Below are 27,010 nucleotides of genomic sequence, written 5' to 3'. Positions count from 1 at the left end.
GTTCCATGTTGGGCTCCACACTAGGCAGGGAACCTGCTTAAGATTCTCTCTCCCTCTTCCTTTGCCTCCCACCCCCATCCCTCTTGCATACTTTCTCTCTTTATTATCTTTTTTAAAGATCGTATTTATTTACTCATAAGAGACACACAGAGAAAGACAGGAAGAGAACCAGGCAGAGGGAGAAGAGGGAGAAGCAGGCTCCATGCAGAGAGCCCGACGTGGGACTCAATCCTGGGTCTCCAGGATCACACCCCAGGCTGAAGGCGGCGCTAAACCGCTGAGCTACCTGGGCTGCCCTCACTTTCTCTCTTTTAGAAAAAAAAATATTTTCTTCTTGAATTTTTAATTTTATTGTACAGAATAACTTTTTTCTCAGAATGACTTTTGATGCCATGCTTTCCTATATTGGTGTTGAGTCATAGTAAGGAAGTCACACAGGTTGCTTTTCTTTTGAACTAGACTGGTAATTTTTGATGGGGTGGGGGGATCAGGTATTCTCTTGTTGGTTGGTGCTATTTGGAGATGTCTGCCAAGAATCTTGCCTCTCACAAGACTTGATCTGTTGGTAGGTTCTTTTCAAATGCCCCCACTAAAGCTGCTGAATCCCTGAACCATCAGACCTGGCAGCGACTTTGGCAGTGCCTTTGACTTTTAGAGCATCCTGTGCTGACAGAGGAGTGTCAGGATATGTTCAGGTATAAGACCTGCGAGTGTGTTCCTCCCACCCATCCTTCCCACCCTTGCATTTCATCAGCCACTTGCTATGGACTTCTGACAACTCTTATCCTGGTGCTGGGGGAGCAGACAAGATCTTAGGGTCAGTACCCTCACAGTGAGTAAGGGGCAAGAGAGCCAATTACTCTGTTTCTCCACTGCTCGGGTGACCTAATTTTTTACTGCTACTGTTTCACTGCCACTCTGTCCATCCGACCCCCATGTGTGTCTAGTCAACATTTAAATGTTAAAGGTCATCAAGACTCAGTCCTAGGCTCCCTTCTCTCCTTACATTATACTTTCTCTCTTCTTTGTAACATAGGTGGATGAAGGTGAGATTTCCTCTTTGGGAGATGTCTCATAAGTGTGTGTCTCTAGGCCAGGCCAGTTCTCTGAGCCCCAGATCTGTCATTGCAGACTCCACGTTCTCCACTTCTGAGTGCTATTTCAAACAAGTGTTCAAATCCAAATTCATGACTTTCTAATAACCCCCACTATAATTTTCCCCCAGCAACATGTGCTTTTCTTCATGTCCTCCTCCCATGAAAACACCATCATCCACTAAACTCCACAGCCCAGGAGCCCACATCACCATCTCTCCCTCACCCTCTGGGCTCAGTAGGGCCCACGTTTGATCAGTCCTGACTCTTGAATCTCTGTTCTTCATATGACTGTATCTAGGGATTGGGTCCTTTACTCCCTCACTCATGTCCAGCACCACCCCTTCTAGTCATACTTGTTCTCCTCTCTCCCTCAGATGGATCCTTCTCACCTTAGAGCCCTCACACAAGTGCCCTCTTCCTGGCTACTGCACGTATCATCCTACTGATATCGAGTTAAGGGCTGTGTCCTTAGAGGAACCTTCCCTTGATGCTTAGGCCATTCTTCATGGTATAAGCTCTTAGGACCTGTGTGGCTCTCTCAGAAGAAGTTTAGTCCCATAAGAATAAGGACTGTGCCCTTGCTCTCAGCATATTATTGATCCCTAGAGCAGGACCTGGCGCTAGGTAAGCACTCGGCAAATAGTGAGTACACAAGCTAGGCTCAGTGTCTAACAGTTTACATACATCATCCCATTCGAGCCTCAAAATCATGTTTAGATTGCGTAAAGGGCTGGCCAAGGCCACTCTGGAAACAACAAAGCACAGCAGGGAGTCACCCCCAGGGTCAGGGAGTCACCCAAGCCTAGGCTCTTCTGCTCCAAACACCCTCTCTCCCAAGGAAGAAACAGTTGCTGCTGTTAGATTCAGTTAATAAGTTAGTGATGATAAAAGGAGAAAGGAGCAAGGGTTCTTCTCATAAGGGAAATTGAGGGAGAGTTCAAAGAGACTTGCATTTTACAGGTACTGATTTCCTTACGACAGTTTCTTTAAAAAAAAAAAAAATCTTATGCATTATAAGCTTGAGGAACTCCTCAAGCTTACAGTGAGGAACTGTAGAATTGGATCAGCAGATTTTGCTGCCAAACCTCTAAGTGACATTCCAAGTCAGCCTTCCACTGCTTCCTGAGATAATCTGTCCTTTAGAGCCCCACTGATCTCTTCCCGCTCTCCAGGCTTGTAGATGTCAATCAGACCACTGTCAGCTTCTTTCCTCTCTACTACCGTTTTAGTTCTTATCTTTTGAGACCCCGTTTACCTGTTGACCACCCATTATGTTCCAAGCGCTGTGCTGGGATCTACCTTTATTCTTGTTGCTTGTAAACATTTCCCCACAAGTGCCCCTCTCCTCAGCAACCACCACACTTTTAACAGGAACTATCATTAGTTATGTAAAAAGGTCTTCACCAAACAAATGTGCAAAGCCGCCTTATTTTTTTTTTAAGATTTTATTTATTTTTTCATGAGAGACACACAGAGAGAGGCAGTCACAGGCAGAGGGAGAAGCAGGCTCCCTGTGAGGAGCCCAATGCAAGACTTGATCCCAGGATCATAACCTGAGCCACTCAAAGCTATATTATTTAGACATTGAGCACTTTGTGTACCAGCCACTGTACTAGGAATAGACACATTCAGTGTTTTATAATCTGTCTGTACTACCAGCAACCAGGCAGGAATGGGCAGGTGACTAGTGTAAAATCAGGAGATTCATACAATCCACCAAAGTGGTATAAGTTTTAGTCTGAACACCTCTGAGGCCACTCTATATTCTTGGCTCAAACACTGTATAGAAGGTAACCTAATGGACCTCATACTTGGACAGGAGGAAGGACTAATTTATTTTAATTATGAATTTCTCACTCTCTTCCACCCACATCCCTTTTATTTAAGTACAGTTAGTTCACTGCCAGTAAGTGTCTTGTTCTCAACATGTGAAAGCTTCTAGCATTTAGTGGGAAATTCATAAATATTACTATCTTTCCTCCAAAAGCAGTGGTGTGTATTTATCTCAGACTTGAAGTTAATGGAAAATATATTGACCATCAAGCACACATCTATCTACCCCATTTAGATTTGACCCAAGAGTTAAGCTAGCCAAACTCTGTACAATAGACAAAAACAGTGATCTTCAGAGTGGAAAGAGGGGAGAAAAATATGTTAGGACATCTATTTTTTATTTATTGCCTGCCTCTTAAAATTTTCTGTTTTAGACAAAAATGTAGATAATAGTTTGGAGCTAATATATAATTATGGCAAGAAAGAAGTATACAAAGTTAATACACAAAAGTTAATCACTTTTCTGTATACTATGAATGAACCAAGTGGAATTTGAAATTAAAAACACAACACCAGGGATCCCTGGGTGGCGCAGCGGTTTGGCGCCTGCCTTTGGCCCAGGGCGCGATCTTGGAGACCCAGGATCGAATCCCTCGTCGGGCTCCCGGTGCATGGAGCCTGCTTCTCCCTCTGCCTGTGTCTCTGCCTCTCTCTCTCTCTCTCTCTCTCTGTGACTATCATAAAAAAAAAAAAAAAAACACAACACCATTGACATGAGCATCCCCACACATGAAATAGCTAAGTATAGACCTAAGAATATATGAGAACTGTATGAGGAAAAGTGCAGAACTCTGATGAGCAAATTCAAAGAAGAACAAAAGGACCAGAGATATTTCCTGTTCATGGCTAGGAAGACTTAATCTTGGGGCACCTGGGTGGCTTAGTGGTTGAGCGTCTGCCTTTGACTCAGGTTGTAATCCCGGGCTCCCCCCAGGGAGCCTGTTTCTCCCTCTGCCTGGGTCTCTGACTCTCTCTGTGTGTCTCTCATTAAAAAAATAATAATAATTTTTTTAAAAAAGGAAGACTTCATCTTGCCAAGATGTCAACTCTTCCCAACTTAATCTATAGATTCAGTACAATTCTAGGCAAAATCATAGAAGGTTTCTTGTGTGTTGACAATCTAATGCTAAAGTTTACACAGAGAAGCAAAAGACCCAGGATAGCCAACATAATATTGAAGGAGAATAATTGGAGGACTGACAAAGCCTGACTTCAAACTTACTATAGAGCTCTAGTGATCAAGACAGCTTGGTTGTGGTGAAAGTGTAGACAGTAGATCAATGGAAAGGAATCGAGATCCCAGAAATAGACCCACCTAAGTGTAGTTAACTGATCTCTGACAAAAGAGCAAAGCAATACACTAGAACAAAGATGGTCTTTTTAACAATAAAAGTAAAAGCTCACTGGTTGCCAAGGGTTAGGACAGGGAAGGAGAGATGAATAGATAGAACAAAGAGGATTTTTAGGAGAGTGAAAATACTATATATGATACTCTACTGGTGGATACATGTTGCTATACGTTTGTCCAAACACATAGAATGTACAACACCACGAGTGAACCCTAGGATAAAGTACAGACTTCAGGTGATAATCATGTCGACATAGGGTCATTGATGATAACAAATGTACAGCTCTGGTAGGGAAATGTTGAGAATGGGAGAGGCTGTACATGTGTAGGGGCAGTGGGTATATGGGGGATCTCTGTATCTTCTCAATTTTGCTGTGAATCTAAAACTAAATACTGCTCTAAAACTCTTCTTTAAAATGGAGATGTTAGTATAGAGCAGCAATAGCAAGCATTTACATTCCTCTTTGTGAGCCACAGTTGTGAGCTCTCTACATATAATATTTAATCCTCATAAAAACCTTAGGAAGTGCTGTTTTTATCCATATTTCACAGGTATGTAATCAGGCAGAGACTTAGTAACTTAGTAATGAAGCTGTGAAGCTCTAGATTGTCAAACCCAGGGAATTTGGTGCCACAGCTCTGCTCTTCACCATTCTGCTAAGCTGTAGTACATATATATAATTTGCAAATAAATGTACATGTGCTCAGCATACTTTCAGTAGTAGGAATATATAATTGAGGGAGTTCAGAGTCCATTGTTGGAGAAGGCCTGATGCAGCATGAGTACCGCCCCTTTTCACTGCATCCTCATACCCTGGGGATGAGGTTTACCTATAAAAGGGACTGGGGGAAGGAGTAGATTCTTCCTTTTAAGAGGAAGGGTCCTACTGCTTATGGGGAAGGAACTCCTTAGGTGAAGAGGGGTAAGGAGGAAAATGAAAGAAAAATCAGGTTACATTGTACATGTAAGATATTATCAAAATAAAACTTGGGTGTGTCTTTCTTTGAGCAATCAGTGAAAGGTCCAAAGTGAACTGGACTAAAGGGATGGAGAAAGAATGGCAAAGATCATGAGGGCAGGGCTCCGCTTAGCACCAGTTTATACTGAGATAGAAGTAGAGCGGGAATTGAAGAAACGGAAGCCATCATGATACAGTGGTACAAGGGTGGTTTTCAGAGCCCCTCCAAAAGCTAAAGATGGAATCCTGGAACTGAATAAAGGTCAAGTGAGATGCATACAAATTCATAAGAAAAAACAAAACGCTTAAAAAAGTCTGCGGCCAAAGAACAGTTCACAGAACAATAAAATAACTAAACTTGCAACATGCTCAGTTCTACAAAATGACATAAAACCACTTAGATGGTTTCTTTTTCACCTGTTAATAAACCAAAGTAAAACCACACTGCATGCATAAAGCTCTCATCTGTACCCTCTATCTCAGGTAGCCTGATCCCTTTGCACTTGCAGGGAACACTTTGATAAACAGTTTGATGATGTGTGTATGTCTGTATTGTAACATATATACATATATATAAAACTAATGTTTCTCTTTAAATTCTGCCTAAGAAAGCAATCTCAGATACAGTAAATGCCATGTGGCTGTCCTAGCATCACTGATTATATTGAAGAATTGGCAATGACATAATATTTATCATATTTTTTTATTTAAATTCAATTTGCGGGACACCTGGGTGGCTCAGTGGTTGAGCATCTGCCTTTGGCTCAGGTTGTGATCCTGGGGTCCTGGGGTGAGTCTCGCATCAGGCTCCCCACAAGGGAGCTTGCTGCTCCCTCTGCCTATGTCTTTGCCTCTCTCTGTGTGTGTCTCATGAATAAATAAATAAAAGCTTTAAAAAAATTAATTTGCCAACATATAGCATAACAGCCAGTGCTCAGTGCTCATCAGATCACGTGCCCTCCTCAGTATCCATCACCTGCTTACCCCATCCCTGCACCCACCCTCCCCTTCTGCAGCTCTTTGTTTCCCAGAGTCAGGAGTTTATCATATTTTTTTAGATTTATTATTTTAGAGAAAAATAGCACATATATTGGGAGGGGCAGAAGGAGAGAATCTTCAACCAGACTCCTAGCTGAGCACAGAGCCCAGTGTGGTGCTACATCTCATGACCCATGAGATCAAGACCTGGGCTAAAACCAGGAGTCTGGTGCTTAACTGACTGAGCCATCCAGATACCCCTGCTCATCATATTTAATCTAGCAAGTCACTGGAGCATTAGGTAGACTTTACAAACAATGGTTAGAAAGACTGTATAATAACACCAGAAAGTGTTTGATTATAATGTTGAAAAAAGCAAGACACAATTGTATCTTATAAACCACATCTATTATAGTATTTGTCACCTTGTATTAAAATTACTTGTCCTTATTGGACTGTCTTTAAGTCTAGACTTGGGTTTGCCAAGGGCAGAGAAGGGCAAATTTATACCACAGTGCACTATAACCATATCCACATTGCTTTGCCCATGGTAGACAAAAACTGAATGAATAGTAAACTTCATTCCTACCAGACAGTTTCCAAGAGCTAACAGTTTTTCATATTTTTAAAATTATGACAAGTGGTATTAGGAGTTTCTTTTTTACATTGTAGACATTTAAAGTATTTTTTTAGGTTTCTTGATTGAATGTTAAGTGAAAGCATTGATAAAAATTCTCAATGTAGTGTTGGTAACTACAATAGTGTATCTACCTTAAAAGAATGTATAGAGATGGGCAGCCCCAGTGGCACAGCGGTTTGGCGCCGCCTGCAGCCTGGGGTGTGATCCTGGAGACCCGGGATAGGGTCTGCGTCGAGCTCCCTGCAGGGAGCCTGCTTCTCCCTCTGCCTGTGTCTCTGCCTCTCTCTCTCTCTCTGTGTCTCTATGAATAAATAAACAAAATCTTAAAAAAAAAAAAAAAGTATAGAGATGACTGGTCCTGTTTTATCAATAGGGCAAGAACATAATATATTTCAGATAATCTGCTTTGGAGCTGGATTCTTCAAATTCTTACTTTCATTGTCAGAGTCAGAAAAACAAAGTATTTGAAGACAAATTTTAGTAGAACTTGACCATTAGCCAAAAGTTACAATATGCTACTAAAGCAGAGGGTTCTCCGTATTATCCCAAGAGAGTTACTAGGCTATCCAGGTGCAGTGTAAGACTCAAAGTGGGGAACTCACATTTTGTAGAAGGCTTCTGTAACATGGGAGGGAAAACTTTAAAACCCCTAGGCAACCCTGGGCCTTGTGTGTTCTGGATCCCTCCTCCATGCTTATCTTTCAGCTTTAGTACCTAACTTTGTATTCCATGAAATCAGAGCCTTGTAATTGCCTCCTTTATTGATGACCTTTAAGAGATAACTTGGGCTTCTTGGAGTCAGTCTGTAAAGAAGCCACAGTTTAAGGTGTGATATTATCTGTTGCATTAGGAAAAAAGCTAGTTGGAACTACAATGAGACCAGAGACCTTTTTAGATGACAATAACATCATATTTATCATATTTTTAAATTTTATTTTTAAATTTGAACTGAGAATGTGGATATTCACAGATATTTAGACTCACAAAGAGTCTCTAAATCATAATTTTTATTTAAAAAATGTTCCTTCTAACTATTGTAGTGTTTTACGCCTTATAGTTATTTACTACATATATGAGTTTTATGAAATGTTACCCTTTGAATTCTCATAGCCTTGGCTAATTTTAATCTTCCTTCATTGGTAGAAAATTTACAGACCATGAAAAAAAATTAATCATTAATATTTATTGAGTGCTTCCTCTGTGCCAGGCACTGTGTTTTAGGTAGTCTTAGGGATATTATTTCAGTCCTTATAGCATTCCTTGAGGGACATGGTATTGTTCCTGAAATACATTTTTAAAAACCCCTGAGTTTTCAGAGATTAGCTTGCTCAAGGTCAAAACACTAAGGGAAAGTTCTGGGCTTGACAGAGGTCTGTCTGCCATCAAAGCACCGTTCTTAATAAGGATGATGGTCTGGAACTGTGGTAAAATTTAGCATGTTAAAACAATTAAATTGGTTTTTGGGTATGTTTCATGTGGGAATTCCAGGAATTCCTTATAAAATAAATTTGTAATACTGACGTTCAGTAACTTCCCTTCTTTCAGACAAGCCACAGAAGTATTGATCTGTCCTAGTAAAATAGTCAACGGAAGCTTTGGGCCAGCTGGCATCTAAAAAGGCCAAGCCTAAAAAAAACCCTATATATTCAACTATAAGATATTCCAGAGAAGGCAAAACTATGGAGACAGTAAAAAGATCAGTGGTTGGCAGAGGCTTAGGAGGAGGGAGGGAAGAATGAATGGTTGAAACACAAGGTTGTTAGGGCAGTGGAACTTTTGGGTATAGTACTATTAATAGTGGATATGTCATTATGCTTTCGTCAAAACCCATATATTAGAATGTGTGACCTTAAGAGTGAGCCCTAATGGAAACTATGAACTTTAGTTAATAATAATGTTTCAATATTTATCAATTGAAACAAATGCATCATCCTACTGCAAGATGCTAATAAGAGAAACTGGGTGGTGGGGGTGCCAAGCATATATGTCCTTGTCCCTTGATTTTTTCTAAATCTAAAACTGCTCCAAAAAATAAAATCTTTTTTTTTTTTTAAACTGCAACTCTTTCCCTCCAGTTTCAGGATTTCCTTAATTTTTAAAATTACTGACCGTGGATCTTAATACATCAATTACATTTAAGATTCCATTGTCCTTCCTTCCAGTGCTGGTTTTTTGCTAGGTCTGTGGACTTAGCTTTTTCCATATATACTTGCTCTGTCTTTCTGGCTGCCAGTTTGCTGGCCGCTTACATTTGATCTAGCCACTCGCCGCTTGTCCTGCATGCTGCCATCTGATACCTCTTCCTGAGATGTAGCCCTGATTGTCCCCCTCCCTTAGCTAAAAACCTTTGTTTCCCCTCCTACCTCAAAATTTTCCTATCAGCATCAGGTGGCCTGTACTCCTTGAAATCTTGCTAGAAGCGATTGTTTCTTGAAATTGGAAGTGATCTCTATCAGTGCACTGTTCATAACTTGTTGACATTTACTTTCATGATATTATGTTAACATTGTATCATACCTGCCTTTCTCTCCCCACCCAGTTGGATTATGTTATTTGGTGGTAAGGACTGTATTTTCCCTCCACCATTGTTCTGGAATCACTGTGGTGCTTTGAATACAGAGGGTCTGAAAGGATGCATTTAGCTGAATTCAGTGTATCTATGTTCCCAGTCTCTTTAGAGCTCTGCTGTTAGGTGAAATGAAAGAGAAACCCATTGCCCATATGACAGGCAGTGTGATACATAGAACAGTGACTGCAATGTCTAACATTAGAATGTTGTAATTTATTGGTATTTGATCACTGTTGCATTTATGTGGGGTTTGTAGCCACTACTTTGCCCTGTGTGTCTTGAATTAAGAGTTTAGATTAGTGGGGCACCTAATGATTAAGCATCTAACTCTTGATTTTAGCTCATGTCATGATCCCAGGGTCATAAGATTGAACCCTGTGTCAGGCTCCATGGACATTCACTGGGGAGTCTGCTGGTCTCTCCTTCTGCCCCTTCCCCCATGCACATGGGCTCTCTCTCCCTAAAATAAATAAATAAATCTTTAAAAAAAGAGCTTACATTAGCATTAACAGTTTTAACCAGTACGTTTTGAACCAAACATCTATCCATGTGCCTTTCCAAAGGAAATTCTTGTTGCCTACTAAATGGGTGCTTTTGCTATATTTCCTATTAAAAGATAGAAAATGTGATATTTAAAAGATATTACTGCTTTGATAACTTTATATTCTTGTAAATTCTTGTGACTCTTTGTCAATTCTTTAATTCATTTTTTACTTTTTGTGGCTTAATTCTAGCGTAAGATTTTCAGTGGAGTAAAAGGAGTTGTATATATATTTTTTAAAGATTTTATTTATTTGTTCATGAGAAACACACACAGAGAGAGAGAGAGAGAGGGGGGGGGGGGGCAGAGACACAGGCAGAGGGAGAAGCAGGCTCTGTGCAGGGAGCCTGATGTGGGACTTGATCCCGGGTCTCCAAGATCATGCCCTGGGCCGAATACTGAGCTACCCGGGCTGCCCCTGTATATTTTTTTCTAGGTCTTTTTCTTTATCCTAAGTAGAAGGTGGGGTGAGATAGAAGTTCTTAGTAGCTCAGTTATTGCATCCACCATTTAAGAGTTCAGCTTGAAGAAAAATAATTGACTGTACAGAATAAAGAAGTATGCATCTATAGAACCAAATTTGTTTCTTATTTGCTTTCAAAACTGTTTAAGTGAAGCACATTTCACCAAGATGAATTTCAGCTTGAGAGATGTCCAGATGTTAAATGGCACAACTCCAAATATGAATGTACTGTACTTTTAGAAAAAGTCTCTCTCTCTCTCTCTCTTTTTTTTTTCTTTTGTTTCTTTAAAAATAAAGGTCAAGGGAGATATCAGCAAGAAAGAACAGAAGTGGATTTGAAGATATAAATGTTCTCATGGACAAAGAGGATAATCTTTTAAAAAGGAGATGCAGTTTAATAACATGTAGGAAATGGGCTTAAGGTTTCAGTTGACTGTAAACTTAATTTAAGTCAATGATGCTATTTGATGCCCCGCCCCTCAAATGACACAGTTTGGTACTAAAATATTTAGGTTGTTTTAATCTGTTTTACTGTTTTGAGGAAAGATAAGCATACTATTAAGGTTTCAAGTGCTACGTGCCTTTTTTTAACTTTTGTATTTATTTGGCTTAGAAAAAGGATAAAGTATGACAAAACTCATAATATTATTGGTATTGTCAAATTTCGAGTCTTTATTGGATTACAGTTCTTAATTCTCCAAGATGATAGAAGTAGTAATTGGTCAGAAAAGCCCAATGAAAATTATGGAAGAAGTGTTGAAGATGGGAAAAGGGAAAAGATGGATGGGATGGAAAGTTGTCCAAAGCATCTTCAGTGTTTTAAAATAGAGCAGAAGGTAGCCTTAGAAGATGTCAAGCGACTATTGCACATCTGTGAATTAGGTCTTAGAATATTTACAAGTGAATTTCCTTTACCAGTGGTCTGTAGGTGTTCACTTTTGGTTGTCTGGTGGCTCTCCCAAGAAGAGTTGCTGTCTACTTGAAATTTTATTTCCAGTTCCAGAAAACATTGTATCAAAAAAGTGAGTTTTCTTTCTTTCTTAAAAAGATTGTATTTATTTATTCATGAGAGACACAGCCAGAGGAGAGGCAGAGACACAGGCAGAGGAAGAAGTAGTCTCCCTGTGGGGAGCTGATTCGGGACTTGATCCCCAGCCCGGACTTGGGATCACACCCCGAGCTAAAGGCAGATGCTCAACTGCTGAGCCACCCAGATGCCCCAAAACATTGTTTCTTAAAAATTGGTGAAGATAATTCCATTTGTAAATATTTCTTTAAACACACAAACATATATAGAAAGCAAGATAGTGATCACCTTCTCTGTAAATGCTGTATCCGTAAGCAGCTGCATGTACAGGGAACTGTTGGTAAGACAGCTAATGAAGAGATGGCAGCCAGATGCCGAGTCATGGTGGTCGGTTATCATTTCAGTCGTCTATTTAATATAGGAAGATAAAATAACTTTTTTTCCCTGAGGCAGGTTAATACTTAAAGGATAAAGGAAATACATTAGGGATTTCATATGCCCTTAGTCCAAAATATTTTTGGACTTTATATATCACTGGATGCCTACACAAATATGATTCATCCATTTGACATAATTTCAGGGAGATGAGCACACACTCCTTTTGAACCTGCTCACTTTTTTTTTTTTTAGGATTTTATTTATTTATTCATGAGAGACACAGACAGAGAGAGGCACAGACATAGGCAGAGGGAGAAGGCCCCCCACAGGGAGCCTAATGTGGATCAGGTCAGGATCCTGGGATCATGACCTGAGCCGAAGGCAGATGTCCAACCACTGAGCCACCCAGGTGCCCCTGAACCTGCTCACTGTTAACCCGCATTTTGTTCCTTCCAATTGGAGTCAATTCTTCATAAGTGGAAGATACAACATGCATATGCAAGTAGCAGTAATGTATCTACGGGGTTTTGCATTTCAACCTATTACATTTCTAGAATTATTTAAAATATTAGGTATATGGGAAAGAAAACTGCAAGCAGAGGTTTTCCTTTCTTTTTTTTTAATTTCACTGGAGCAGTTGGGAATTAGGGCATTGGGTAGCAACAAATAGAAGTTAGATCTATCACCTACTAAATTGTGTGGTCACTGAATTGTTTCCTAAACTAGAACATGAGCTAGTGTAAGGCTTAAGTGAAAACCTACCTACAGCATCTAGTTTATAGTAGGGACTCACTGAAATGGCAGTGCTGCGTAAGTTGAAGAAAGGATATAAATAAGGAGAGTTTGGATTTCAGCTTTGACATACATTCACCTATGGTGGTTCTGTGTGCTGATACTTAGTGGTAATTAGACCAAGGTTATCTGCCCAAAGTCACCTTGAGTTTATCAACTATCTTCTGAAAACTATGGGTGGAGTCAGTGGAACCACAGAAAAGAATCACTTAGAATATTTTCACTAGATTCTCAATTTTTAGAGGAATAATAAAAGTTCTCTAAGAGAGCTTTAAAATTTTATGTTTGAATTTAGTTTATCAAAAATGACATTTGGGTCTGGCGTTAATTTTAGTAAATTAAAGTGATTGAGTTTCAAGTTTTTGGTTTGCACTTGTTTAAAACTTGTGGGTCAAAAAATTACTGTCAGAAACTTAGCATTTTAAAACTATGATCTACTCACACACCAGAAGACATAGGACAGTGATTTTACTATGCCAAGAAATGCATTTTTCCTATATTTTAAAGTAACATTCACTAAATTTTACTTTTTTGCTGTGAAGTTCTACAAGTTTTAACAATCGTATATATTTGTGTAACCACAATCACAATAAGGATACGAAACAGATGTATCACCCCCAAAATCTCAAATGCACTGCTCCTTTGTAATCATACCTTCTCCCTACTGCTAACCCTTGGCAACCACTCATCTATAGTTTTGTTTTTTCCAGGAAGTCCTATGAATGTAATCCTAAAGTAGTAACTTTCAGATAATAGCTTCTTTTACTTAACATACCGACCACATTTGAGATTCGTCTATGTTATTGTATGTAACAATATTTTATTCCTTTTTATGACTGTAGTAAAAAGTAGTCGTACTGAGTACTGAGTAGTACTCCATTGTAGGGAGGTACTATAGTTTGTTTGAAGGGCATCTTGGCTTGTTGGTAATGATGAAGAGAGCTGCTATAAAAATTCATGTAGAGAGTTTTGTGTTAAGGTAGGTTTTTATTTCTCTTTATATTTTCCTAATGACTGTTTTTGTCATATGCTTATTTGGTAAAGTTCTTGGCTCATATATTGAGCCCATTTTTATTTTATTTTATTTTATTTTATTTTATTTTATTTATTTTATTTTATTTTATTTTATTTTATTTTATTTTATTTTATTTTATTTTATTTTATTTTTTTGGGCCCATTTTAAAAAGTAGATTTCTTAGTGTGGAATTACGGGACTTCTTTATATGTTTTGATGTTTTGATACCAGTCCTTTGTTGAACATACATATTAGCTTTGTTTTACAGTCTGTACCTTGTCTTTTCACTCTCTTTAACAGGGTCTTTAATTGAACCAGTGTCTTTAATTTTGATGAAGCCAATTTATCATTTTTTGCTTTTATGGTTTGTGCCTTTAGTGTCCTGTCTCAAAACTCTTAGCCTAAATGAAGATCACAAAGATTTTCTCCATGTTTTTTTTCCTAATAGTTTTATAGTTTTGTGTTTTATATTTAGGTCTGTGATACATTTTGAGTTAATTTTTGTGTAAGATATAGAGTACAAGTTGACTTTTTTTTTTTTTTGAGTATGGATTTCCAATTGTAACAGCACTATTTGTTGAAAAGACTACTTTTTTCCTGTTGAATTACTTTTTTACTTTGTCAAAACTCAGGTTGTCATACTTGTGTGCTTTTATTTGTGCACTCTATTCAGTTCTTTAATCTAGGTGTCTATCCTTTTGCAAATACTACAATTAAGTCCTAAAACTCAGTAGCATGAATTCCCTCACTTTTTTCCCCCCTAAAATTGTTTTAGCTATTTAAATCCCTTTCTATATAAAATTTATTATTGCCTTGATTCTACTTGAAAAAAAATTTTACTGGGATTTTCATTGGAATTGTGTTAAAACCGTAGATCAGTTTGTGAATTGATAACTTAATTAAATCTCCTAATTCATGAACATTTTATTGGTCTCTCCATTTGTCTAGATCATCTTTGGGTTCTTTCATCAGTGTTTTGTAGTTCTTTATTTTATGCTCCCCACTGAGCATGGAACCTGACATGGGGCTCTATCCCAGGACCCTGGGATCATGACCTGAGCTGAAACCAAGAGTTGGACACTTAACTGACTGAGCCACCCAGGCATCTCTCATAGTCTGGCTTTAAAGTAAAAGCATTCACTGATTCTGATGTCTTAGGATTTTTCACCTTTTTTTATAACAAAAATGTAGATTTTTTAAAAATCTGATTTCATCTTCCTTTACTGCAGCAGGTATACCAGGAATCTCATTCATTCTAGATTTTTATCTTCTTTAGTGCTGAACCCCAGGCCCTTAATTACAGGATGCCCCTCCCCCCCTTGATAGGGCTGTGACCAGATGGACCAATTTTATTTTTGAAACCAGCTTCTTATAAGCTACAACAGAGTAGATACTATCCTGGCATTACTATTTCCTAATTTCTCTTCTCTTCACTTTAAGTCACAGTTTCTTTTTCTTTTTTTTTTTTTTTAAGTCACAGTTTCTGTCTTTCGGAGAAAGCAGGCAAAATCTAATTTGTAATGGACAGAACGAGTTGTCCACTTAAACAATAGAAAACTGAGTCATAAATTCTGTCTTCATAAAACTCCTCCATACTTTTGGAAAATGAGTCATTTTTAGGCAGCGTCTGCCATAGACAGTTGCCAGAAAGTGATCTAACTTGGATAAGCTTGACGCTTTGTGTAAGTTTCTGAGCCCCTGTAGAGAAAGCATTAGGAACTAGAGAGCATTGTGTGCATGTCTGTATGCCAGGGTTATCAGTCCATCAACACAAGTCAATGTAGCATTTGGAATGTTCATTTTTTCTCCAGCATTAGCTTGTTTCAGAATCACCTGGAGAGCATGTTTAAGAACAGGTTGTTTGACAAATACCCACCATTTGCTTTGACGTGGATGGAACTGGAGGGTATTATGCGGAGTGAAATAAGTCAATCGGAGAAGGACAAACATTATATGGTCTTATTCATTTGGGGAATATAAAAAATAGTGAAAGGGAATAAAGGGGAAAGGAGAAAAAATGAGTGGGAAATATCAGAAAGGGAGACAGAACACGAGAGATTCCTAACTCTGGGAAATGAACTAGGGGTGGTGGAAAGGGAGTTGGGTGGGGGGTGAGGATGACTGAGTGAAGGGCACTGGGGGGGGGCACTTGATGGGATGAGCACTGGGTGTTATTCTATATGCTGGCAAATTGAACACCAATAAAAAATAAAAATAAAATAAAAAAACAGGTTGTTCTGTCCCACTACCACAATTTCTGATTCAGAAGATCTGGGATGGGCCCTCAAATTTATATTTCTAATGATTCCCAGGAATTGCTAAGGCTGCCGGTTTGGGGACCACTTTAGATCCATTCCTTCATTATCACTCTAAAGGCTTGATATTTAAAAAAAATAAAGCCAACTGAATCTCCCTAAGAACTGGTTCATAATGAAATCTTGCTCATAGGTGACATTCTCAAGTATTTGGGTTATTAAAAAGGAGCAGGAACTCCTCCACTCAAGAGCCCAGTCTATTGGAAATATGGAGGGAGGAAAGAAGGCTGTGTCATATTGTCTTACACCCTCTCCTTTTTGTTAAAACAGGATGGGATGGGTGCTTAGAAATTTAACTGCTTATTATCTTAAGATTGGATGTCAGGTGCTCAGGTGTGGGAGGTGCAGGATATTTGAGTGTATTTCTTTCGTTTAGCTATAGGATTTCATGTTAAATTTTGTAGGTTGAAAGCAGACCTGACTTGGATACATGGGGAAGAATTTAGCAGTGATATTCAGAAGGAATTTGTAAGATGACTAGGTGATTCATTCTAACATGCTTATCTTGACTGAACAGTTGACTTCTGTGTGTCTTGGATAGTATGATAGAGTGGAAAGATGGATCACTAATATGTGGTGTTGTGTGCCTTGGACACTCAGTACAGTGGCCTTGGATAAGTCATTTAATTTACTTCAGTCTTGATTTGGTCAGGAAACAGGAGTTTTTGTCTTTTAGGTTCCTTTCTGGCCTTGAGATTTTGTTTCTGTTTATTTACAACATTATACCTTACCACCATGCATCCCTATTATAAATTGAATACCTTTCTGAGAACTGTGTAACAGCCTGGTATCAAAAGGAGGGGAGATGTATTTAGCAAACTCAAGAATTCCCTTTCAGTCTTAATTTTCAAAAGAATAGCTGTTTGAACCATGCTGTATATTCTGTTCATTAGAGATCTTGCCATATCATATCATACTGCCTGTGTTGAAATACAGAATCTTCACATCTTTCTAAAATGCACACACTTACTTTTGTCTGCAGATGTCAAATAGACAAGGCCCAGCTGAATAAACAGTGAAGATGTAGCTTGTCACAAGTATAGTAAGTGGAAGAATTTCTAATACTTTCTGTCCTACCAGCTATGTAGTAATAGCTCAGGCTTCATCCAGCCCTGAATAAAATGAGTCATCACCAGTCTATTCCGGAGCCTACTTTCCTAAAGTGCTTTGAAGAGAGAAAATTTCATCCATTAAATAGTGAAGAGCTCCTGATGAATAATCATGTTTCTTTTAATTGGCTTAAATTGAGATAATTAGGAGGAAACAAAGGTGGGGCAGAGATTGGGAACTTTAGAGGCTAATTACATCCTGATCTAGCGGTCATACATACACTGGGCATAGGAAACACTGTGGGCTTTGCTTACCTGCTTTTTGACACCAACAAGATTAGATAGATACCAGGTGCCAGGTGCCCTTTGCCCAGGGATCTTTTACCTATAGATTTAAGAAATCTTAAACGCAAGCAGGAACGTGCACGCAACCGGATCTCTTTAGGAACCTGTAAATCTGGGACACCCGCTCTGAGATGGATACAAGCCTTGTGAAGTTACTCACTGTAGAAAGGGGTTCCCCTGTAAGGCATAGGACAACCCACTCTCAAACTCACCTTGGAATTAATTCTGGTCTTGATAACGCAGGGAATCAACTATTATTTGGAATTGAATGAAAACAGTACCTTAGCTAAAAGTCTCACTCCCAACCTATACCTGACTTCTTGTATGAATGACTGGATTATCTACATTTGACTTTTCCAAACTCATGAAGCCTGGGCTAGTTGGTGTGGCATGATAAAGCCAGTGGATAATCCATTAATAACAAACCTAGAGACCCTGCCAGGGTTTCTGTTACTGCTGCTCTGTAGAGGCGCCCTGTGTTGGAGAAACAGCTAACACTGATCCAGTGACGCACAAACTAAAACTCGAGAATTATGGAAAAACAGAACTGAAGGCAGGGTTCACCATTCAAGCCATGTGTCTGGGCATAATGTAGGCCACAATTTCTCACTTTGCTTTTAAGATAGAACCACAAGGAATTTCTTTGTTAAGAATCGGGGAACAGAGGGTTGAACAAGCCAAGGGAAGAAATGATATCATGGCCTAGTCGAATCAGCTGAGAAATATTTTTATATTAGAGAAATTCTCCAACCTTATAACCTCAGCATTTGCATTCTTCTATGTATTGAGTGGAAGATTCTTTTGAAAAGAAAGTTAACATAAATGGCCTTGTTAAAGCTTTAGGGAATATTTTGTAATGTAAGACTCACTATTGAAAATCTGAAATATTTTTTTCTTGCCGACTAATCTTCTATATGTTTGATACCATCAGGATGTTGACACCCTACCATTGCTCCGTGCCCTGTCACAAATGTATGCCTTGTGATTCAGTGAGGAAGCTCTCTTTTCCTCTCTCTCATTCTCATTGAGGAAACCCATGCATGTACATTATGTATGAGTCTGGTGTGTTATTCAAGCACACTCCCATGAGACTGCCATTAAGTCTGGATGTGGGGGAGAGCTGCGTCCTTGCATTTTCAAACATAAGAAAGATGTTACCTGATACTCAAAGAATCTTGGCTGCTGAGCAGCCGTCCCTGGATTAGTTTACTGTTATTCTATAATACTACTTTTTGTTTTAACCTATTGTGCCATTGTTTGCTGTTGGAAATTATTTCATGCTGGCAGGCACTGGTTAGGCAGTTCTAGGATTTCTGATAAATGGAGTTGCCCACGTCATTCTTTATGTCAGCGAAATGATAAGTTGGGTTTTGGGCCATCATACTGAAAGCTAATTTGAGACTGAAAATCTGGAGCCATGCAAATGTATAAATACAAGTACTACTCAATTGTAGACAGTACAATTTGTTGATTTAATGGTTGAGTCTTCAGTGACTGCTTTTTTTTTTTTTTTTAATTCTGTGCAGGGAACCATTTTAAGATAATCTGGGGAAAGAGAGAACCAGGGAGGAAAAGGTGGGGAGACAGGCTAGGTGGGGAAGTTAGCAGAAAGAGAGGTTCAGGGGTTAGAGCAGCAGTTCTTCTACTTTGTGTATGCCAGCAGCTCTCCTAGCAGGCTGACAAGTCTGTGGAACTCTCCTCAGTATTATGTTTTAAATAGATAAAATAAGGCAAAAATACTATAGAGGAAGCCAATTACACTGAAAGACAGTAACTAAAATATTTAGGAAAACAAATTTTGTGTTGGAATAGTAGTGCTTCTTTAATAATGCACAAAATCACAAGATCTAATGACTTAAATTTATGAGTAGTAATGAGCTTAAATAATATTCTGAAATCAACAGCAACTACTGGTGATAGGGAAATTTATTTCTATTGGTGACAAAGTCAGATACTGCTAGGACCTATGGTGGTTGGTTGCTTATATTCATCATTAGAGAAAAATGCTAAATTTTAGGTGGAGACTAATGAAAAATAAAATGTAATTGTTTTCCTATCCTGTTGGACCAGGAGTCCATAAATCTCAGATCTCAGATGGAGATCCCGCTGGGTAGAGGAGTTTGGCTTGAATATTAATTTGACCATAACCAGTTGTTTGACCTTGGCCAAGTTAGCTTAACCACACACAATCTGTTTCCTCATCTGTAGAGGGTAGATGATACCTACTTTGCAAAGTTGATGGAAAGCTTAAGAATAGCTTTCCTAGCCTAACTCCTTGTATCAAGGTAGTAACCAGACACATGTTGGTTCCTCTAATGGGCTTTCTTTTAGTAATTAAATGATGAAATAACACTCCTGTTGACAGGTCAGGGCAGACTTTCTATTAAGGAGAGAAAGCAGAAACAGTATACTGAGAGAGGAAAATTTGTTTTACCTTTAGGTTCCCTTGATGATCGTTGACCCTTAAAGGGTGTAAAGGGTGGGGTCATGGTTATAGTATGAAGGAAAGCAACCATTACAAAATTTGGGAAAAGGAATAGTTTAGGAAATTTCCTCCTTGCCTTGTGATCCACAGCCTTTACTTGCAAAGAAATAGCTTTTTGCTCATTATAGGGGTCTTAAGAGGAATTAGAAGTGACTTTGCCCTCTATTCGTTTGGGCATGAGCATCTCCATTTGTCCAGTATGTTTGACTGGCTGTGTGTCTCGGCTGCTTCTAGAAGAGGCAGGTTTACTACCTTCTTAGATCACATATACTATACCCATAGAGCCCCCAAAAGTCTGGTTACTCTATTAGAAGATTCTGGTTTCAGATGGGGGATACAGGTCTAGTTTTATTAAGGAGAAACTCAGAACGGTGGATGTTCTGGATTTGTATGAATATTTTCTTAAGCAAACATACCTCTAGGGCACAAGGATGTGTTCTTTCTCTGGCTGGCCATGTGAGTCCATGTGTGCATAGTGCCAGGCCATCGTTTTTTCTCTGATCACTTTTAAAGACAGGATACTATAGTGTTTGATCCATCCCTTCAGTGGGGGTGTGAAGTCTGTGAGGCAGTGGAGTTTCAGAGTTTCCTTGTCCCATGGGTAATACTAACACCCCATTTAATGTCTCCTTTTCATCAAAACCAGATTTGTCGTCTCACTTATTTCCCAGGGTCTGGCGGAGATAGTGATCTTTATGAAAACAAACTGGCAGTAACGCAAGCCAGATAAGATGGGAGAGCTGCGCCTCGGCAGAAGGAAGCTGTTAAGGGGAACAGATGGAGACAGTATCTAAACAACTCCGAGAAGGTGTACGCTTGCTTGTCTCGGAGGCACTTCCTGTTTTCCAAGGGCTGTTTGAATCAAGAGAGCTGCTGGGGACCTGCCGGCCCTTCCCAGCCCTGCCGGCGACCCTGTCAGCCTAGCAGTTCTGACAGCACCTGAGGCCCACAGTAGACATCTCCTGTTCTTGGACATTTCTGAATGCAGAGGTGGGGCACAAAAACCAAATACTGTAAACTGTTACATGATATGATTAGAAAAACAAGGTATTGCACTTGTAGAGAATTACCACATACATTGTGTACAGATAATTCTCAACATGTCATCATTTCTTGAATCACCAAAGGTGAAGGCCATCCTTGCGGCCCTCATGAGTCCCTCATAATAATCTCAAGGTAACAACAGTAGGACTTTTAGGAGGTTCTGGTGCATTGCCCATCACTCTGATTGTTTATTATTACCAGCCAGTTTCCTGACTTCATATGGATGGATGGTAAGATCTCAGGACAAGGGAAGGAATGAAACCTCTTTTCTGCATTTAGGAGAACTCATATCTTGGCTCTCTGCAGTTTTTACTGTCTCTTCTGTTAATCTAAATCCAAAGTACCTCCTTCCCTCATGATTTTCTTTCTTCTGACCCAATGTGTCCAATTGGAAGGGTGATTTTATATTTCTCCAGTGTTGCTTTCATGATGTCAGCCTCTTATTTGAGAATCTTCCTTTGCTTCCCTATCATGTCTCAACTCCTCTGGCCATGAGGCCCTCAGGAGATGCCCTTTTATTTAATCTTATTCTCTTTGGCATGAATCTTTGGCCTCAGGAGGGTGGGTTGGTCATGGTCAGATACCACGTGTTCCTTTTTATCCTTTCTCTCATGGGATTTTCTGTCAACTTCCATACGTTCTCCTAGACTCCACTCTGGCTTGTTCTTCCATCCTGGAACAGTTGTATCTTGGCCCACAGTGCCTCACCAGCATCCTTGCATCCCCCCTCACATGTTTGGATTATTTGGTAGATTTGGTTTTATACCAGCCTTTTGGCATTTCACATTTCACAACATTGTGTTCTCAGCAAGTTAAAGTTCCTCAGTAGAGTGGACTCTACTCTATTTATTTTAGATGTTACAGTTGCCGGCAAGTCACCAGGACATAGTAAGTGTTTGATAAATGTCTAGAGGGAGCTGGCAAAGATGTCACAAGTTCTATTATTTCATAGGGAAAGATGGAGCCTCGGTGTGATGAGTAAGTGTATCTGTTTTATAGAACCAGAAACTCAGTTTTCCCCAGTTTATTCAGAGTTGATCCAGGGATCAGCTTGGAAAACTGATTTAATAAAACCAGGCTCAGGGGCACCTGGGTGGCTCAGTTGGATAAGCATCAGACTTAGGCTCCAGTCATCATCTCAGGGTTCTGGAATTGAGCCTCTCATTGGGCTCCATGCTCAATGGAGAGAGTCTGCTTCTCCCTCTCCCTCTGCCCTTTCCTCAGATCATGTGCTTTCTCTCTCAAATAAATAAATAAAACTCTTTTAAAAGTGATATAAAAGGGGCACCTGAGTGACTCAGTGGTTGAGCATCTGCCTTCAATTCAGGGCATGATCCCAGGGTCCTAGGATCAAGTCCCACATCGGGTTCCCCACATGGAGCCTGCTTCTCCTTCTGTCTATGTCTCTGCCTCTGTGTGTGTCTCTCATGAATTGAATAGATGGAATCTTTAAAAAAAATTTGTTTTAAATAATAAATGAAACCAAGCTCAGGTTAGTGATTGCCAGTTTACTCATAGTGAGAAGTCTAACTTGTGGATATCTGGAATATCTGTGTCAGCTGATCAGCGCATCCTTTTTGTGGAGGCAGGGTTGCCAGAAGGTTGCTCTAGGGCCCTGCATGGTCTTACTGTTTTGAAGCTGCTCTGAAACCCTAGTGTGTGCTCTGCTCTCTAGACTTCTGGGAACTGGTGCTAAGTCTTGCTCTTGAGTTCCGCATCTCCCTTAGGAATTGAAGGGCTGATATACACAGTTGGGACTGAAACCTGGTCAGTGGCATCCTAAGGGCCGGACTTGATTTGCTGGGGGAAGAAAGGGAAGGTGGCTTAGGAGCAAAAGGTTTGGATCACAACTGCCCAAGGTAGAACCAGGGATGTAACAGGATGAGGTTTGTGCATCAGAGAATGTTGTCAGTGGGCTGAGAGCATGTGTAATGATTGTGAGTACAGAAGGAGGGGGCTTGTAGTTGGAAGGGGCAGATGGGAATGCTGTGTGACACTGAAGGTAGGGGAAGAAGGTTGGAAGAGAAGTGTGACTGGTATCTGCTAAGTTTGTTTTTCCTGAGACTGGGCTGGTAATTTGCGTATAAATAAGAGGTGTTATGAATAAGCTATCTTCAAACCACTTATACGGAGTAATTTTTTTACGTGGAATTTCAGAGTATACAGAATAATATATATATATATATATATATATATATATATATATATATATAAGCATAAAATAGTTATATTAAAAGTATAGTTTAATGTGAGTCATAATGAGTTTTTTATACTCTAAACTGGCAGAAGCTGTGGGGGATTAATTCCCAGAATATGCTAATAAGCATAGTAATAACTCTTTAACACTGAGTATTTTTAGGAGCTTAGAGCTGCATGTTTTTGAGGGCCTTCTTTTCCCCATGGACAGCATCAAGGGAGCGTTTTGAAGTGACTTGAGCTCAGAAAGGTTGAATAAACACTAATAGTTGGGCTAATAAAGGGGGTTTGCCATCTCTGAGCAACTGATGATCACCAAATGTATACAAGAAGCTGAATGGGTAGCTTTTTGCAACTATCAATAGTGATGTTTACAAATAGCCATTATTGGTCTAGAAGAGGGGTTGGCTCATTTTCTCTAGAGGATCAGATATTATTAAGAGCCACAATGTCTGTTGGAACTACTCAACTTACTTTGTAGTGTGCAAGCAGCAGTAGATAATACAGAAACCAATACATGTGGCAAAGCCCCAGTAAAACTTTATTTATGGATACTTAAATGTGATACTCATATCACCTTATTGTCATGAAATACTCTGTTTTCAACATTTTTCAACCATTTGAGATATAAAAAATACCCTTGCCCTACAGACTATAATATACCAATTCCTGGATATAATGTAGAAACAAGGATGGGTTTAGGGAAGAAACCTAAACCTGCTGTATGTTTGTAGTAGTGCAAAACCAAGCTTTACCTTTTTCTTGGCAACTGTTGGTTGTTACATTATTCATTTTTAGAACCTGTGATTTGCTTAGCTGGTTTCTTCATACTGATTAAGAGCTTTCCTAAGATATTGGTCTACAACTAAAGCACTATTTTTGCCTCTGGATTCACAGGCTATGGTTTAGTATTATCAGGTTTCTTCCATTTCAAAACAAATGGTGTATATACACAAATGTGTGTGCATATACACACATACCCATGTAAGAGGGAGGGCTCTTTACCTTAAAAACTTTGGGTTCTTTTAAAAACCACTCAGTGGTTCTTCATTCATTCATTAACCATGTGGCAATTTATTTCTGGATGTACATCTTGTTTTCTTTTGATAGAGTCCTGTTTCTTCCTACTCTGGCTGACAGAGGAAACCACAAAGAGACTTCTTAAAATTAAGAAAACAGTGTTAAAACTTCAGTTGTGAATCTTGTCTACTTTGAGAAGAATCAGAATTTGAGGTCCCCAGTCAATAGCCAGCTCCCAGATAGAGAGTTCATTCAGATGTTTTTACTGTAACACAAGAAACTAGCAATACCAGATATTGTATGTTGTAGAGAAAAAACTGAAACATGGCAGACAGACCTTTACCAAACAGCCCAGAGGTGTGCATATCCTCCTCGTGAGAACTTTGCTGATCCACAGTTAGTAAATTAAGACAGATAGATTCTCTTCCTTGGAACAGTGTTTTTGTTGTTTTCTTAAACTTAAAAATTATTTTTTAAGCTAAAAATTAGACTTTATTCAAATTATAAGCGATTGGGGTTTTTAATGCATTTAATTATTCATGGAATACATGAATGTGTTCTTAATGAGGATGAATTTAATTTCCCATTTGACATTAGGCCCCCCATACTATTCCACAGAGGAGTAACCATTCTCAATTTTTGTTCTTCTAAAACATTTTCTATGTGTTTATGTACATAAATGTTCACAAAGTGTTTCTTAATATAAACTCAATCATATCATATGGAATATAATGAAAATTGCCTTTTTAAAAAATTAATACATCTTGGAAAATACAAGACAGAATCTTTCTTCCATGCTTTCTTTTTTTAAAAAAAAAAAAAAGATTTTATTTATTTTTGAGAAAGGGGCAGGTTGGTGCGAGCAGGAGAAGGAGAAGCAGGCTTCACACTGAGTGCGGAGCCCAACGTGGGGTTCAATCCCAGGACTCAGAGATCATGACCTGAACCAAACCAAGAGTCAGATGCTTAACCGACTGAGCCACCCAAGTGCCCCTTTGTTATGCTTTCTTGAGACTGGCAGAGAGACTAGGAAAATCTTCCTATGACTGATATTGTGATAAGTTGGCCTCTGTTCTCAAGACCTGATAGAGTATTAATGCTGACTATCTCATGGATGTTCTTCCAAGCCCTCATCCCTTGCTCCCTCGCAGCCCCTGGGAACCCAGTGGCCCATCTCCAATTCTGCCTCATGAGGTCATGTTGCCTCTTCAGAGACAGCCTTAGAGGTCTAGACCTAAGACAAGCCCTGGACTAGCCCATTCTTGCTTGGACTACTCCTAGCCCACAGAAACATGTAGCACTCTTTGCTCTAACACAGGATAAGCCCCAGTCCCAGTGTAGCTTCAGTGTTCCTTCACTCCCTAGTCATCAAGATAGCCAGCCACACTGCCTCTCATGTTCTGGATTCCCAGGGTTGAAGTCAGATACCAGCTCTCTGCTTCCTTAACTGTGGAGAACTTCGGCCCACAACTCTGCAGTTAGTCTCACCGAAAACCCTCTCATGAGGCAAGAAGGTGATACTCCCGCCCTTTATCTAGTTGAGAGAAGGAGCTATGTGGCTGTCTCACAGAAAATTTTTCCAAAGAAATTCTCCTTCTGGTCTTTCTCTGGAAGCTCGTTATGGGAGAGAGACTCAAGTCTGATTCTTCATTATCTCCCTTTGGCACACTTTCCAGTGTGGCCCGTTTTATAACTCACTTCAATATCTGGTATTGCTAGTTTCTTGTGTTACAGTAAAAACTTACAGTGTAGCATCCTCCCTACATATGTAAGGTCCAATTTTTCTCTTTACTGGGGACAAACAGTACTGTTGTTTTGGAGGGGTTGTATGATAGAACACTGTCAAATTATTCACCAATAGGGTCTCAGGTACATGCCACTGCTTGCCAACACTCTATAAAATTGATCTTTAAATTTTTTGCCAATCTACTCAAGAAAAACTTATCTCTCACTGTTTTTCTTTATTAGGCAGCTCTTTGTTTATTTGTCAGGCATTTTTTGTTTCCCTTTCTGTGAATTGCCTCTTAATATCCTTAGCTAAATTTTTTAAAAATGCCTTCTTTATTGATTTATAGTTCTTTGTATTGTCTGAATACTAATCCTTTTTTATGTGGTAAATACTTTCTCTAAGGCTGGCCCTAACTTTGGGAAATTGGACTACATCAACGACCCCATAAATAATTCTCCATTAGATAATTTTTTTGGTTGTGTCTGGCTTAAGAGGACTTTCCTTCTCCAGGGTTAGACCTACTCCCCTATATATTCTAATGTTTTCATAGTTAAAATTTTTAATGTTTAGACCCTTAATTCACCTGGAATATTTTTATGAACAGAACTCTTAATTTTTTCACCACACAGAGAGCCAGTTCTCTCAACACTGCTGTGAAAAGCCAGCAGCATGTTCTCTGGCTGCTAGGATAAGAGTATTCAAAGAGCTAGTTAAAGAGAATGGGGTGGGGGAGAATGGTACATCTTTGCTAAACATCCTAAAGGCCAAGATCAGGAGACCTCTCAGTCCAGAAGATACTACTCTTCTGGGAAAGCTCTTGTAGCAGTGGACTTTCAACATGCACAGTATACCACTGGGCTGGCATACTATCAGAGCATTAAAATAAAGGTAGACTAAAATTGCAGGCAACTGTCCATTTCTTTCTGAGCAAAAAAAGCCATTTTTAAACATTTTCCATATGAATATTTTCACCTCTAATATTTAAATTTCTTCAAATAATGTATATGAGATACTCTTTTAAAAAAAAAACTGAGCCCTTAATTCATTCCCAGTAATACTTTTTTTTAGATTAAGACTTTTTTTTTTTTTTTAGAGCAATTTAAGGTTTACAGCAAATTGAGCAGAGGGCACAGAGATTTCTCATATGCTTCCTGCTTCTTGACAACCTCCCACCAGCGTACTACATC

The 27,010-nt window shown here is 39.2% G+C and overlaps 1 protein-coding gene across 3 annotated transcripts in view; it reads left to right on the top strand.

Annotated features, from left to right (window-relative positions):
* Nucleotides 1-27,010, top strand: part of IQGAP2 (IQ motif containing GTPase activating protein 2) — a 295,353-nt gene that overhangs the window by 89,689 nt on the left and 178,654 nt on the right. The gene's annotated exons all lie outside the window — the stretch shown is intronic.

Source organism: Vulpes vulpes, chromosome 14, assembly GCF_048418805.1.
Source record: "Vulpes vulpes isolate BD-2025 chromosome 14, VulVul3, whole genome shotgun sequence".
NCBI classification, from domain to species: domain Eukaryota; kingdom Metazoa; phylum Chordata; class Mammalia; order Carnivora; family Canidae; genus Vulpes; species Vulpes vulpes.
This window is presented reverse-complemented; position numbering and strand designations above follow the sequence as displayed.